Here is a 17,057-nt window from a genome sequence, read left to right as displayed (position 1 = left end):
CAAACAAGGAAATCTTTGTAACAGTAAAAAAAAATTGCTTTTTAAACCGTGCCCCTCATGAACCTGTCATGAGGCATAAATCCAAAACCCGAACTGATTAAAATATGCAGAATATATAATAATCATAGCGATTGAAACATTAACTCCTCTTAGGTTAGGCCACTTAAGAAACAGTCAAATTCAGCTTTGTGTTGCGCTCTAAAGCTTAGTAACTACACTTCCACTTGAGCACAGGAGAATTTGTGGAAAGCAGGCCTGCCTTCCACTAAAATGTTCTCTCCCTGGTTCCCTGCTGTGTGGATTTGAGAGTGCAAAGAAGAAACACATTGGTTCACTTTAATTATTCAGGGACAGCACAGAGAGATAAACAAGGTAAGGTCAACGTTGAGAATATAGGAATTTCATGCACTCTGCTGACCTCTAAATATGTCTTTGTACTTGGCAAATATAATATTAAACCTGGACTTATTTTCTCTATGCATCATTGTCTATCCTTAGAAAACAAATATCATCATGGATTCACAGGGTGCAGTATAGAAATGGTTAGTTGGAACTTAAACCTAAACCAGATTATATTTTTATCTTTCAATAGGAAACATAATATGAAGTTGTATTTATGTCATAGATGAGAATGACAACATGAAGGAAGATACTGAAATTGTACTGCAGCCTCACAGTATGATCCAAGGCAGAGTAGACTTCTATACAAGGTGTTGCATCTTGAATCTTGTCACTATAAAGGTGCAAACCGAAAAGAAAATTCCAAGGCCCCCAATCATCCAAATGGACCCCTCCTCTTGGCCAAGGGCATTCCAGAGTTAACCTGAAAATCTAATTCAGGCCATAATGGAAGATGGAGTCTAACATGCCTTGTTATATCCCTCCAGTGTTAATATCAACACAGACCTTAAGTCTGATAAGAAACATACAGTCTATTTTCTCTAAGGCAGGTGTCATCTGCATGATAAAACTTAAGTCTCCACACCCCTTATTGTAACCCAGACATAGTTTTCTACTAATAATTCTTTCAACTAATTGCGAGACAGAAAATTTTAAAATCTACCTATGACCTGGAAGCTCCCTACCTTGAGTTGTCCCACCCCTCCAGATCAAACCAATGATGTAAATCATACATGTATTGATTGATGTATTAAGTCTCTCTAAAATGTGTAAAAGCAAGCTGTACCCCAACCACCTTGGGCACATGTTGTCAGGTCCTCCTAAGGCTGTGTCACCAGTGCATCCTTAACCTTGGCAAAATAGACTTCCTTAGTTGACTGAGATGTGTCTCAGATATTTTGGGTTCACAAAGGGTTTTGTCTTAAAAATGCATTTATTTAACAAAATTGTATCAAGTACCTATTACATAACAGGAAAAATGACTTCATAGACTAGTCTTGCACTGGCCTAACATTGCCTCCTTAACTATAGTTGCCTACCATCATCACTACCCCTTGACAGAAAGGGAAGTGTGGTGTCTTCTTCACTTCTTCTTGCCTATAGGAAATTCAGAAAGAATCATGATTGTTCAACTTAAATCTATCTCATTTGTTTGGGGACCTCACCTGGAATTAGTAAACTTGCAACTAATTAGAATCCAACTAACTGGAAAGCTCAATTAAATAGGATTCTTTCAGTAGAGGAGCAAGAGACAAGAAGCAAGTCACAGAATGACAGAGACTGTAAAGCCAGAAAGGACCTCAAATATCATTTAGCTTCATTTCCTCATCTGACTATTGAGGAAAACGAGGTTGAGAAGAAGAAAGAGATATTAAGGTTACACAGCTATTTAATAGTGGAATTGGACTTGGCCTCAAGATTTCTAACTGTAAATCTAGTGCTTTTTCAAAAACTCACATGGGCCATTAAAAATTTACAACAGATATCCTGGGACCACTAGATGTTTTGTTCACTCTACAACATCCTTTATACCTAGAACACTTTACAATAACAACTCATATTTAAATTGCAACCCTGATGTACTATAAGATTTTCAATTTTCAATTATAAAAGATTAAATTATGATCATTTGGGTTAAAATGGAAAGTAGACTCATATTTAAGAATGGCAATTTGTAAAAAGTTCTATTTAACCTTAAGCTAACCACCAAATCCAATTAACCAGAATGCCCCAGTTTCCTGGGCATTTAAAATTTTAATATAAATAGAATAAAAACTAGATTATATCTCCAGGCAGGGAAACTTAACCGAACCATAAATATTCACTGAAAGACAAAAAGAGATGACTTGGAGTTCTTCATATACCAGAGATAAATTGTTATAGTGCAAACAGCATTGGATTGTTTGCATAGGACTTACATTCCAGCAGCAACTCTTGCTCCAAGAAATTTCAATAACACATTCTTGCTCCACATGAATGTGTTATTAAAATTTCCCAAGACTCAGTTACTTTACCATTAAACTGGGCATAGTTTCTATTATGTCTACATTCCAGGGTTTACAGTTTGAAATGAGATAACTAGTGAAAATACTTTGGACAATAGCAAATTATGCATGCACACTTATATGTTCACACATCCCTATATGTGCGCACACACACATACATGCATACATATACAGTACATTATCAAATGGCTGAGCCTTTTGATTTTGACAGACAAGAAAAAGTATTTAGCTACAAGTGTATCTACTAAAACACAGCTACCCACATTACCATAAAATTACCTAAGTTAATGATACTATTCACTATGGTAAATGACAAAATTTGAAAGATTAGACTGTCATAGATAAAAACAATTATTTTAGTTGAAAGGTGAGAAAAATATCAGATTGTGACTATTTTATGCCAGAAGAAATTCAATTTCCTTACGAAGCTAATATCATGTTGTACTTGATATTTTGATAGTTTGAATTGGAAATAGTCATGTTAGCATCTATGCTGTCAATGCAAGCTCTGTGCATACATATGTCACTATTAAGCATCTTCTTCAGTAACAACGGACTGCCTAGTGTTTTTTGTATGCCAGATAGAAATAAAAAGTACGAGTTATAATTATGTCTTGGCCAGTAATAGGTGCTTGCCCTCGGAAATATGATGTATATTTGAGAACCAACTTTAGATAAGAGTGAGAGGATATAATATCACCTCTACTGTGAGAATACCAAAGGCAAACTTTTTATTTTATTTTAATCCTCATCCCAAAGGTGAGGGTTAATAAATCCCCAGCTCTATGTCTTTGCTGGGACTTGGCAACCTGGGAAGCCTGTACTGTTGTATGGGATCATGTTGTTTTCTTCCAAATTATGTTATTATCCCTACATATTTCTGTATACTTTATCATTAAGGCAACTTGATCTCTGACTGGGTCTGTCAGTTTCTTCTTGTCACTCACAGCACTATCCTGATGTCTAGTGTATACCTTCTCACTAAAGTAGTTTCCCTTGCATTTTGCCTTCCAATTCATATGAAAGTTTTGCCCTGATTCAGTCTGCTCTCAATCTACTGCCCCATTTCAAAACCCTACTTTACCTTTTTGTTTCCATTTTCTTAGGTCTTACCAATTCTTCAAATCCAATGTGGTATGTGGCTTCAACCTCACTACTGTAAAGAAATTGGTTGCTTAAAATTTATAATTGATAGAGTCAATGGTCTCTTCTCATCCACAGTTTATTTGATTCCTCTGTGATATTTGAAAATCATGATCACCACCTCCTGGAAATTTCCTCTTGTTTGTGGTCTTCCATGATTACTCCTCAATCACCTATGCTGGCCTCTTATCCTCTATGAATTCCTAATACATAAGTGTTGCAATGGTTTGGTATATGGCTTTCTTTTACTCTTGCATAAAACTCCATCTAGGTTTTTCAAAACTTACTATTATTACATTTACCTACGAAACTCTTAATTATCTACGTCCATCATGAGCTCTGGAAGCAGACATATCTGGTGTTTTGTCTTTTTTTTTTTTTTTGACAGAGTCTTACTCTTTCGTCAGGCTGGAGTGCAGCGGCATGATCTCAGCTCACTGCAACCTCTGCCTCCCGGGTTCCAGTGATTCTCCAGTCTCAGCCTCCCAAGTAGCTGGGAATACAGGCGTGTGCCACCACACCCAGTTAATTTTTATATTTTTAGTAGAGACGGGGTTTCACCATATTGGCCAGGATGGTCTCCATCTCTTGACCTTGTGATCCGCCCACATCAGCCTCCCAAAGTGCTGGGATTATAGGCGTGAGCCACCATGCCTGGCCATATCTGGGTTTTAACTGACTCCATTACACGTAACTGATGACCCTGTGGCACGTTCAACATTTTTAAGCCTTAGTTTTAAGAACCCTAAGTTAAAATAAATGTGACAGTTACTTGGCAAAATTCTTGGCACATAGTAAGCATTCAGCAAGTAGTAGGAGAATAATTTTTTCTCTATTTATTCCTTTCCTTGGACTCAGATCCATATTTTCAACGTTTTTTTTTTATATTGAACATTTCAAACTAGATGGCTCACGTAGGTGTTCCAATATTTCCAAAATAATATGCACTGTCTGCTTCCATTAACTTCTGTTCCTGATTTCAAAAATCTACTCCATCTATAGTTCTCTGTTCACTTACTCTGTCCATGCATTTTGTTGAATGATATGAGCCAAGCACTGAGGGATCAACATAAGAAAAGGCAAAGTCCTTTACTTAAGTTTCAGTGAGGAACAAAGGCAAGTAAATAGAAGTTTTTGAGGGCAAATATACAATGAAATAAGGCATTGTGATAAACATATCGACAGAGTGTTATGAGATCATAGATAAGGAGTTTCTATATGAAAGTTGAAGTGGGGAGGTTGCTATAGTCTGAATGTTTGTGTCCCTCCAAAATTCATATTTTGGCCATGTGCGGTGGCTCATGCCTATAATTTCAGCATGCTGGGAGGCCAAGACAAGCAGATTGCTTGAGTACAGGAGTTCCAGACCAGCCTGAGAAACGTGGCAAAACCTCAGATCTACAGAAAATACAAACATTAGCTGAGCATGGTGGCATGCACCTGTGGTCCCAGCTACTCCGGAGGTTGAGGTGGGAGGATCCCTTGAGCCCGGGAGATTGAGGATGCAGTGGGTCATGATTGTGCCACTGCACTCCATCCTGGGTGGCAGAGCAAGATCCTGTCTCAGAAAAGAAATCATATGTTGAAATCTAATCCCCAATATGTTGACGTTAAAAAGTAGGGCTTTTGGTGGGGTGATTAGGCCATGAGAGTTCTGTCTTCGTGAGTGGAATTAGTGTTCTTATAAAAGAGGCTTCAGGGAGCCTGTTGGCCCCTTCTGACATACAAGGACAAAGCAATAACGTGCTGTATATGAAGAACAGGTGCTTACCAGACACCAAAATCTGCTGACATCTTAATCTTGGACTTCCCAGCCTCTAGAACTGACAACAATCAATTTCTGTTGTTTATAAATTACCCAGTCTAAAACAGAGGTGATGGCAGACTAGGAAGACTCCTAAGAGGTATCTTTGACTCCTCGCCTCCTTTTCCCATACCCCATCTAGCCAGACCCCAAGTCTTGCAATATTATTAACCTCAAAAAAGATCAATGTTTTAGGGGAAAGGCTCTCTCCCCCTACTAGATTGTAAGCTCATTAAAGGCAAGGTTTTTATTTGTTTTGTTCCCTGTAGTAGCCCCAGCAACTAGAACAGTGTTTTGTTTAAGGTAGGCACTTAATAAGTATTCGTTAAAATGTGATGAAACTAAAATAAATTCATCATATTATTTACAATGAACTGTTTTTCATTTAAAGTGTTTGCATTATATACTGTCTTATACCCTCAGATATCACACCAATTTTTTTTTAACAAAATGGAGAAGCAGATGTTACTATTTATTTGCTTATCTGTTCACCAAAGGGGACAATTCTTTTTGAGCTTTCTTGTTCTTTAAATAAAATGCTCAGTACCACACTTTCACAATTATTGCAGACACATTTCAAAGACTTCAAGATTTAACCAGATCTTACATTTTGCTTTTAAAGCTACAAACATTTTTGTGTTATGGAATTAATATAGAACCAGCTGGATTCTTCTAAAGGGAGATGTTCAATAGAACATCTTTTTGATACACACACACACACATACACACACACACACGTGCAAATACACATGAACACCCAGATAGAAAATAAGATAATTGATAGGAAATTTATTTCCTGTTGCTTTAAATATATTTCATGCTCTTAGGAAAATAGACAAGTATCTATCAACTTGACATGGTAATGGAAATATTTGTTATGATTCACTGGATAAGTAACTTTGTAGTAAATGAAGTTGTTAAGAACTTGTGTTCTCTCTTGTTCAAACCCATACATCTCTGTTTTAAATATAGTCTGGTATAGGGACGTGTATAAGTATATGGTGAGGGAGGGCAAAATGAATGGGTACAGAGATTTCACTAAAATTTAATTTTTGTTTGCTATGCTCATATATTACATCAATCAACTCATTTTTAAAAATTCCCTAAAACATATTTAGATTCACATTTGCATTGCTAAGTAAATCTTCTCCAAATTAAAATCAGATTTCATCTCACCTATGGTGAAACTTTCTTTCCTTATAAAATGAAACAAATTATGTTTGCCTATGGTTTTATTTGGAAATGAAACTGAGAATAGTCAGTCAAAAAGCATGTTTAAAAATAATACTGCCACCAAAGTAACTAGAAACTGTATCACACTGATCTCCAAAGTATTGTTCTTCACTGCCTAAGCACAATAGACTTATATTTTTACTCTCAACATATAAAATATATTTTAAGACTACAGCATTCTCTTTCATGTAAATTTAACACATTCCACATCCATCATGTGGTGTAGGCTGAAAAGCTTGGTTGAGCTTGGTTAAACAGGATTTATAGGTCATAGATTAGTTCTACAGCGTCTTTTCCTGTCTTAAAAAGAATCTTTAAATCTGTGGCTGAAGATAGATTTTTGCTAACCTCCATGCTGTTAAAGGATTAAAGCATGAGATACTGTTGGATCTAAGCACTGCATATGTACATTCTGAGATTTTTTTTTTCTCCAGTCATTATTGAAGGAAAAAAATTATGTCTCTATTTTTCCATTGCAAATGTCCTAGAAAAAAACTACTTATAAATGTTAGGTAGATTTTAGCAGTGCTGTATAATAAAGACATATTACTGCTGCTGGAGAACTTACATTTATTGGTTAATATTTAAAGGGTATTTTTCCATAAATAAATTACTGCAATCACCATTAATGAATATTTCCTCCAAATGATTATTTTTTTTTCCCAAGATAGACACTAGCTCTGCAAGTATAGTAACACATATTGGTCATACAAATTTCATTTCTGTTTCCATTCCTTGCCAAAATCTCCTTCGCCAACGGCCCTGGCTCTTCTTTTGTAAAAATAACCCTGTAGACTCCATTTAATTGTCACATTGGCCTAAAGCCAGCAAGGGCAGTTAGCCTCATACCAAGCTACAGCCATCTGTCAGAATATGCTAAAAATCAATGAAGATGGTTGTTACTTGCACTCTCCTGCCCCGGCATGATTCCTGCATACAATTCTGATTTGTCTTTGTGAACTGAAGTGGTCATGTTAATCCCAACTCCAGGTTTTCTCTAGTGTTGATAATCACAGCAAAACCTTTGAGTAAGATTCATTTTGGTAAATAGATCACGATTACTATCCATTATCATCATTCTGAAAAAATAATTACCATCTAAGATCAGGCCAAGCAAAATTAGTTATCTTGAACCAACACTCGGCCGAAAATTATCATGAGTAATAGAATATCAAGTAGACTCTGAGTTAGGAATTTGAATTGGGGGACAGCAAAGAGAGTAAACAATAGTAAACAAAAATGGCTGCAATTCCACTTAAAAGTGAACCTGGATGAAGAGGCTGAGAAGCAAAGGCAACTATTCCAGTGCTTTGCAGCAAGGGGGCTGTGTTTGAATTACTGACAGAAATAAGCACCTCTTCAATTAATTGGGTGTTAAAGATAGGTCAATCTACTTGCACATAATTTCATGGACAGAATGAAAAAACCATTCTATAGAAAAGAAGGAAAGCAGGAAATCATGATTGTGAGAAGCTAGAAAGGAATAAAGCCAGTGCCAGGGGATGGACATGGGAAGAGAAAGAGGGAAGGAAACTAAAATGAGGGTGCAAATTTCATGTGAGGTATGAAATAATACTTGTAACAACCTTATAAAGTGAGTGCTATTAACCCATTTTTAAGTTCAAAAAACTGAAATTCAGAAAGGTTCAGTAATTTGCCTAAGCTCATACAGCTAATAAGGAGCAGAATGGGACTTTGAACCCAGTTCTATTGTTTTCTACAATCCCAAACTCTTAACCAGTCTCACAGCATTTTATCAAGCAGGCACAGGACTGTGCCATCAAAGCCATATGATAGCTTTGGGATTGAGGCTCATGCCACAGGGAAGAAAAAGAGACTTTCTAAAAAAAAAAAAAATCAAAGAATAAAAGGATCTGCAAACTCTAGTATATCTGAGGATGGGCCTCTGGATAAGGAAGGATAATATGGAAGTTTAACAGCAGGAATTTTAGTATGAAATTTAGATTTTTGGCTCATAGCTTGAGAATGATAGGTTTTCTTTTTTTTTTTCTTTTGAAAAATTTATTGCGATTTTGGAAATGTCTCTTCCTGATATTCTGTTGCATTAGTTGAGGGTGATAGAAATCTAATAAGGTACAAATGTAGAAAATAAGTGAAAATAACAAGTTCTAGATAGATTATAGGGTATTTATTCACAAATACTGAAGGTGACATTGAACAGAGTCATATCATTCTGACATTAATAATATTCTTCTCAATTGTCAAAATGAGGAATGATAGGTTTTCAGTTCCAGAATGGTTATCTCTCATTAGTACTAGAAAGAACATGCTTGCTCACAGAGTAGCCAACCTGGTCAAGAGTATTTAAATGGCAAATGAAGGAAAAGGGAGAGAAATAATAAAAAGAATAGTGCCTAATATCACTTAGATAACTGGTGACTATGCACAACTTTGATTGTGATATGTTCTTCCCAGAATGCCCTTTCCTCCATTTTTCATGTAACATCACCTCATGATTTTAGAACAACATGATTTTTAGGCCATTTTCTCGGGGAAATTTTGACTTTTCCCCCTTTTACCTACCTCAACACTTCCTTAATCTCTACTATTCCTACTTTGGTTAGATCTACCCCCATCCAAGGGTTCTTACCTTGGGACTACTTAAATATAACAAAACACTTGTGATGGTACTGTTATTTATTTACCTTTGCTTCCCCTACTACAGAAAGTCAGTAATGCATAGTGGTTGAATATGAAGATGCTAGACCTACAGCCTGGGTTCAAAGCCTGACCTGGATCTGCCATGTCCTACCTACGGGATTTTACAAAGTTCCTTAACCTCTCTGTACCTCAATTGCCTCATCTCTCAGTTGAGGATGGCAATACTAAATAGTACGTATCACATAGGTACTAGCATACGAGTTAAAGAAGTTGATTCATAAGGGATTAGAATACTGCTTGGCATATAGTAATGCTGTATATTTAGCTATCGTTATTGTTACTAGTACTAAACCATAAATTTCTGGAATACAGGGATTCTCATTCCTCATAGAAGATGCAGTGCACCAGGAATAATTAGTAAATGCTTGCTGAATGCCTCGCTGTGCAGGACACACTCAGTAATCCATAGACTGGGAAGTATATGTGAATACTGGATGTTTTTACAGCAGATTAAAGCTAATGTGTCTCTCTGAATTGTAGTAACTCTGAATTCGTCTACTTGCCAGCAGGTCTGTGCCAGTCTAGTATACTGAATTGAAAATGTAATATTTATTGCACACTTTCTATGTGCCTGGCTCTGAGTAGACATTTTTGTATATTATCTCATTCAGTTCTGAAAACAGCCCCATGAGGTAGGGTCTGCCATTTTTGACACAAAACAAACAGGGAAATTCAGGTCTATGGAAGTTATGTAATGTGTCTAAGTTCACAATGACATAAGTAGTTTAGTCCAGGGATGTTGGAGTACATATGCTTGCACACATCACCCAGCCTCTCCATCTTTGGCAATGTGCCCATCTTTCCAGGTTGCAAAAAACACTCTGCCCCCAAAATATAATCTAGACGTTGGGAATTCCGAGAAGGAGGCTTGGAGAAGGAGATAGCAAGGCTGACGTTTGAGTAGGGGAGGGCTCAGGGCAGGGCCAAATCCTCAATGTACTGGGTAAAAAGGGCACTGCTTTTCTGAATAACAGAAGGTAGGCAGCAATGCACAAGGTATTCTGAAGATTGATCACAGCGCAGTCTTAAAAAGCCTCACAGGTATGTATTGTCAAAATGTGGGAGAGGGGGGATGGTTCTGATGATTTGGAACATGGTGGTGAAAGAGTATATTCTATTTATTTATTTATTTATTTATTTATTTATTTATTTATGTAGAGACGGAATCTCCCTCTGTTGCCCAGGCTGGAGTGCAGTGGCACAATCTTGGCTCACTGCCACCTCTGCACCGTCCCCTCACTACCTCCCCGCCGTTTCAAGCAATTCTCCTGCCTCAGCCTCCTGAGTAGCTGGGATTACAGGTACCTGCCACCACACCCGGCTAATTTTTGTATTTTTAGTAGAGATGGGGTTTCACCATGCTGGCCAGGCTGGTCTGGAACTCCTGACCTCAGGTGATTCACCTGCCTCAGCTTCCCAAAGTGTTGGGATTACAGGCGTGAGCCACCGGGCCAGGCCAAGTATATTCTATTTAAAAGCATGCTAAGAAAGGCAGTGGAATGATGTTGTATGTGTTTACTTTGAGGAAATAATGAATGGAAGGGTAGAAATACCTTTAATTAGACAAAGATAGAAATAGGGACAAAAAGTAAAATAATCTCTTGTGTGAAGATTATTGTTATTACTATTACTAATATTTATGGAGTGCTCATTATGTTCATGGCTGCTCTAAGCACATTGCAATTATGAACTCATTTAATGCTCACAATGGCCTATCAGCTAGGTTTTACCATTATCCTTACTTTACAGATGAGAAAACTGAGACATGGTGATGATAAGTGATATGCCCAATGTCACATGATTAATAGGTAGTGGATTGGAGAGTCTATAATAAGCCACTTGGCCAGATGAAGACAATGGATGCTGGTTCTCAACACAGATCACAAAAGTGTCATAGGAGGAAAGGGTAGTAAACATGAATGATTTCAACTCCATAAACATCTGCTAGTTGTATCGATTTGCAAAAAGCAAATATATGGCAAGTTCCCAAATTCTTGTGTTAATGACTACACCTCCCACAAGGTAGAGAAAATCAGGAAACTTGCCTCTCTGACTGACTTAGAAAAAGAGAAACTGGTGAGTTGAAGGTAATAGGAACCTTTAGAGGAAGTGAAGTATTTTATCTTAGAGTCCGTAAGTACCTTATAAGGCCAAAATCCCAGACTTTTGGAAAAGAGCTTGCTGAAGTAAAGTAGGTACAATTTCATGCCCTGGGATACTCTAATATCAAGATGAATTAAGAGAGTCGGGAAGTTATTTTATTTTATTTATTTATTTTAACCTGTTGAAACCAGTGTGTCTGTACTGGGTGTTCTCCATTCACATTCAGTTTGGATTTCTAAAGAACAGGTACTAAAATGAAGGGATAAAAACCAAAAATAAATAAGTTTAAGAGGGCACGATGAAAATAATGCTAAGAAGAATTATACCCCAAATGAGCCTGAGGCTTGAGAAAAAAACTGCTGAAGATGACAGAAAAGTGCTTTTTAAAAAATATATTTAAACCAAGAAGAGCAAGGGTAGGAGAGACATGAAACCCATGAAATTGTTATTGGATGACTAATATCTGGGAGGCCTTCTCAACTACTGTACTAGTTTTCTTTGTGAAAAAGAATGATGATAGACTTGAAATGGTAAAATCAATATCAGTAACCATAAATTGAAGCTAAAATAGGCAAAGCAGTCATTAAAAGGCATTTGGCTGTTCTATAATAAATGAATTAAAATTCTATCCCAGAGTAGTGAGAGGTCTTGGAGATTGGATTACCTTGTCACAGTTGATAAAGTTTTAGCAACTGTAGTGTGGGTGAAGCGTGACAGGAGACTGGAGACAGCAAACATTGGCTTTAGTTTTCAAAATAAACAGGAAGCATATGGACTCCTTAGACTAAACCAAAAAACAGGTTGATTAAATACAAAATTCTAGAACAGGTTAATAAAAGCACAATTTGTGATCACTTAGGAAAAAAGTAGTAACCATAGAAGGCAGTATAAATTCTCTAAGCACAAGTTATCTTAGACAATCTCATTTCATTTCTATTCTCGATATGGTTATTAGGTTGGAAGATCAGTAAGAATGTAAGCATACTATATCTGAATATCAGCAAGACATTTGACAAGATCTCCCATAATATGGCTATGAACAAGATGGAGAAATGTGGGTTGTTAGTAAAAGAATGTTGCCTAATAGATAAATGTCACCAGTGGCATGCACAGAGATCTGACCCTAATCTGGTCCCATGTAACATCTGTATCAATAACTTACATAAAAAAGAGGGAAACATACCTAATAAGCCTACAGATGACACAATTCTGAGAGCAAAAGCAAATAGCTTGTATGGTAGAATTTGAACTCAGCAACATCTCCACATGCTAACAAGATGAAATCAAATTAGGCCAAATCAAGGCTCCAAATATATTTCCACTGGTATCTTAAATACCAAACACAAAATTGAAAAAGAATCAGCTATGTACTTATAGAATAAATGAAACATGGTTTAGCTTCAGAACATGTTAAAAAGGCTTTGGGGTTTAGTTTCGAGTGTTCTCAATGTGTATGGATAGTGTCATGTGGCCACCAAAAAAGCTGATACTAGAGTAGACAGCATTAACCAAAATACATAATTAGAACAAGAGAGGTGGCTAATTGTTGGTCATAGCATAAAATCCCCAGTGAATCAGTCAAAATGACTGACTGCTGAGAGTCCCATCTAAGGAACATCAAATCTGCTCCCAGTCCTTCCTCAAGGGACAGCCATAGATGGCCATGTTGTTGCTTATTTTAATCACAGGACTTTTCTCTCCCCATAGCCTCAGTTGACTGTGAGAATAATTGGCAGGGCTTGCCAAAAAACTGAAACACAGCCTGCTATAAAAGGGATGAACTGGGTTAATCAAATTCCCTCTTAGGGTTTTGAGCCTACAGTGACCAAGATAATAACGCAGTCAGCAATGGGACATGCAGCTGAAGGGATGAGGTGAGAGGTGTGAGGAGGTACACTTGGAGTCATGTGGTACAGTGGAGACCAGACATTGTTATGAGATAGTAGAAACTATGTGGTAGATAAAATAAATATTGAGCTGATGGAAAGAATAAGCTATTGGACAAAGAAAGAGACAGAGAGGAGCAAAAATGCAGAGAATTGCTGAGTCTTATTAATGCTAGAGATCTACAGGCTTTGCCTTTCCTTTGGGGATTGACCAGAGTTTCCCATGTTCTCAGGGACTGATAACACATACACTGAAAAGATGTTCTCAATTACTCGAGGCAACCTGAATGTCTTTGGCTTCTTGTAACCAGAGAGCCTAATAAGAACCCACACCTGCATTCAGCCTTGAACGTTACATTTCAAGAGCAGTTTGGACAAACACACTTTTAGTGTGTTCTAAAGGAAGAGACCAGGAAGGGAGATTGGAAACCAATTAATGTGAGGAACAGGTAGAAGGAACTGGGGAAACATTTAGCACAAAGAAGAGAAGACTCAGGAACAGTGAAGGGCTGTCAGTTGTAAGGGGAATTTTACTTATTCTGTGGGACCCTAAAATTAGATTTGAGAAAAATGGGCAGAGTTAAGAAGGGATAGATTTTGGTTCAAAAAGAACCTTCTAGTAGTTGTTTGAGGTGGAGTGAAATAACTTAGTCAATTACCTATTCCGGAGATATTTATGCAAAGGCAAGTGGCCACTTAGTAGGGATAGTAATGTTAGCTTTTCATTGTGTAGTGCTTTACAGTATGTGAGGCACTTTCTACTATGTTAGCTTGATTTTCCTAATTAGGAAGGCAGGCATTTGTATATTCATTTTTACAGATGAGGAGGCCGAGGTTCAGACAGGTTCTGTTACACAGTTCATGCATAAGTTCCTGGATACTCACAGTTACCTTTATTGACTACATGAGAAATGAACATTTTAAAGGATATATTTGAATAATTCTAGTTGATCAAGCTAATAACATTTCTGGCTTTTAAAATATCATTATTGTGATGCTAAATATATATTCAAATGTACTAAAAAGGTACTCTGTTCACTCTCACATGAAAACTTATGTTCTTCTCTGCGTCTTAAGAAACTGAGACCAATTAATACTTTCCTTGCATAGATACAGAAGGTCCGTGGGTGCAGTTTGTACAAACATGCCTAGATGTACATTTCAAATAAGAATAATTTTCTTTCTCCATTTGCCTGAACCCATTCCCCACTCTCTCCCAGATTTCCTGTTATTTGGCTTTATAGAGGAAAGGAGTGTGTTTGCTTGTCAGAACTGCTACTTAACCATATTGCCCTGCTGTTTCCTCAGCTCTCTATCACTAAGCTCTGCAAATGAATTAAAAGTAAAATGAGGAAATAACCACTGTTTGAAAACTCCTTGAAGAAGATACACATTGTTCTTTGCATTTTACCCTTTACTCACCTTCCCCTTTCAATAAAAAAAAGAGGAAAGAAAAGAAAAGAAAAGATACAGGGCTGGGCACGGTGGCTCATGCCTGTAATCCCAGCACTTTGGGAGGCCGAGGCGGGCAGATCACAAGGTCCGGAGTTCAAGACCAGCTTAGCCAATATGGTGAAACCCCGTCTCTACTAAAAATACAAAAATTAGCTGGGTGTGGTGGCGTATGCCTGTAGTCCCAGCTACTCTGGACGCTGAGGAGCCGAGATCTTGCTACTGCACTCCAGCCTGGGTGACAGAAGGAGACTTTCTCAAAAAAAAAAAAAAAAAAAAAAAAAAAAAGAAAAGAAACAGAAATCCTATCACTAGTTCAGTTCTAACTGCGTTATTGTCACCATCAGTGCTGACTGCTATATTTTTCTCTTGGAATATAGCAGAAATCACCCTTTATGAAACCATTTAATCTGGTAAGTGATGGATGATACTGTTTCCTGGACATGGGTCATAGTACTTCCAGTTTGTTGATGGTGACATATTCTCTGATGCCATGGTTGGTATTTAATTTAATATGCTGCTAAACAACAAAAACAACAACAACAACAACTGGTCTTATGAGAGTTGACTAGTCCTTCTCTTTCCATTCCAATTCCCAGAGATCAGGTTAGAAGGTGATACCAGACATTGTTTATCAAGCGGTATATTATGCCCATTTTTTACATACAAATGTCTTTAGAAAAAGTTTCTGTAAATTGGATAGCTATAGGCAGAAGGAAACTGGACTCCTATCTCTCACTATATACAAAAATTAACTCAAGATGGATTAAAGACTTAAATATAACACCAGAAACTATAAAAATACTAGAAGACAACCTAGTAAAAAACTCTTCAGGACATTGGCCTAGGCAAGAAATGTTATGACCAAGACCTCAAAAGCAAATGCAACAACAACAAAAAATAGACAAATTTGACTTAGTTAAGCTAAAAAGCTTCTGCATAGCAAAATAAATAATCAACAGAGTAAACAGACAACACACAGAATGGGAGAAAATATTTGCAAACAATGCATCCAAGAAAGGACTAACATCCAGAATCTATAAGGAACTTACACAAATCAACAAGAAAAAAATACCCAAAAATTCCTGTTAAAAAGTGGGCAAAGGATATGAACAGACATTTCTCAAAAGGTGCTATGTAAGTGGTCAACAAACACATGAAAAAATGCTCAACATTACTAATTATCAGAGAAATGCAAATTAAGACCACAATGAAATACCATCTCATACCAGTCAGAACGGCTATTATTAAAAAGTCAAAAAACAGCAGATGTTGGTGAAAATGTGGAGAAAAGGTGATGCTTATACACTGTTGATGGGAATAAAAATTAACATAACCTCTATGGAAAACAGTATGGCAATTTTTAATAGAACTTCCATTTGATTCATCAATGCATTTCTGGATATCTACCCAAAGAAAAATAAATCATTATATCAAAAAGACATCTGCATTCATGTGTTTATCACAGCACAATACACAAGAGCAAAATCATGGAATTGACCTAAGTGTCCATCAATGAATAATTGGATAAAGAAAATGTGGTATATATACCCCACAGAGTACCACAGAGCCATAAAAGTAAATCAGGTTTTTTGCAGCAACATGGATAGAACTGTAGGCCATTATTCAAAGTAAGCTAACTCAGTAACAGAAAACCAAATGCCACATGTTCTCACTTATAAATGGGAGTTAAACAACGGCTATTCATGGACATAAAAATGGAAATGATAGACCCTTGGGACTCCAAAAAAGGAAGGATGGGCAGGGAGTAAGGGTTAGAAAATTACCTATTGGGTACAATGTTCACCCTTTAGGTGATGGGTACACTAGAAAACCAAACCTCACCACTGCACAATATATCCATATAACAAACATGCACATGTATCCTCGAATCTATAAAAATAAAACAAAAATAAAAGTTTCCATTGTAGAACTAAATAAGGCACACAAAAAAACAAGGGGAAGTCCTTGAATTTCAAAGAAAATAGAATGCTATGTTCTATTAGTTCATGTTTTTCTATGTCAATATAAAGTTGTAATTTTTGATTTAAGAAAGTGACTAGAAATGATGAGTAATTTCTTTGTTAATTGTATCTAGTGCTAAAATCTATCATGATCAAGGGACCTAGAACTGCAAAGAGTAGAACTTTTATCACGACAAAGCTCCGAGGAATGAATCTAGAAAACTAAACATGTGAAGAAAAACAGGCAAACTTTTTTTCTCGAAAGACCAAAAGCTTAACCCTAAAGGCAGAATTTAGTGTTTAAATGTACACATATACTTCCATTACATGAGGCTGATCCTTTTATTTTTTTAAATGTTTGAAGGCAGCTTATTTTTTCAAAGAA

At 36.8% G+C, this 17,057-nt stretch overlaps 1 protein-coding gene across 5 annotated transcripts in view; it reads right to left on the bottom strand.

The window, feature by feature from the left end:
- Nucleotides 1-17,057, bottom strand: part of LOC105468440 (teneurin transmembrane protein 1) — an 839,487-nt gene that overhangs the window by 343,101 nt on the left and 479,329 nt on the right. The window lies entirely within an intron of this gene.

Source organism: Macaca nemestrina, chromosome X (genome assembly GCF_043159975.1).
Source record: "Macaca nemestrina isolate mMacNem1 chromosome X, mMacNem.hap1, whole genome shotgun sequence".
NCBI classification, from domain to species: domain Eukaryota; kingdom Metazoa; phylum Chordata; class Mammalia; order Primates; family Cercopithecidae; genus Macaca; species Macaca nemestrina.
This window is presented reverse-complemented; position numbering and strand designations above follow the sequence as displayed.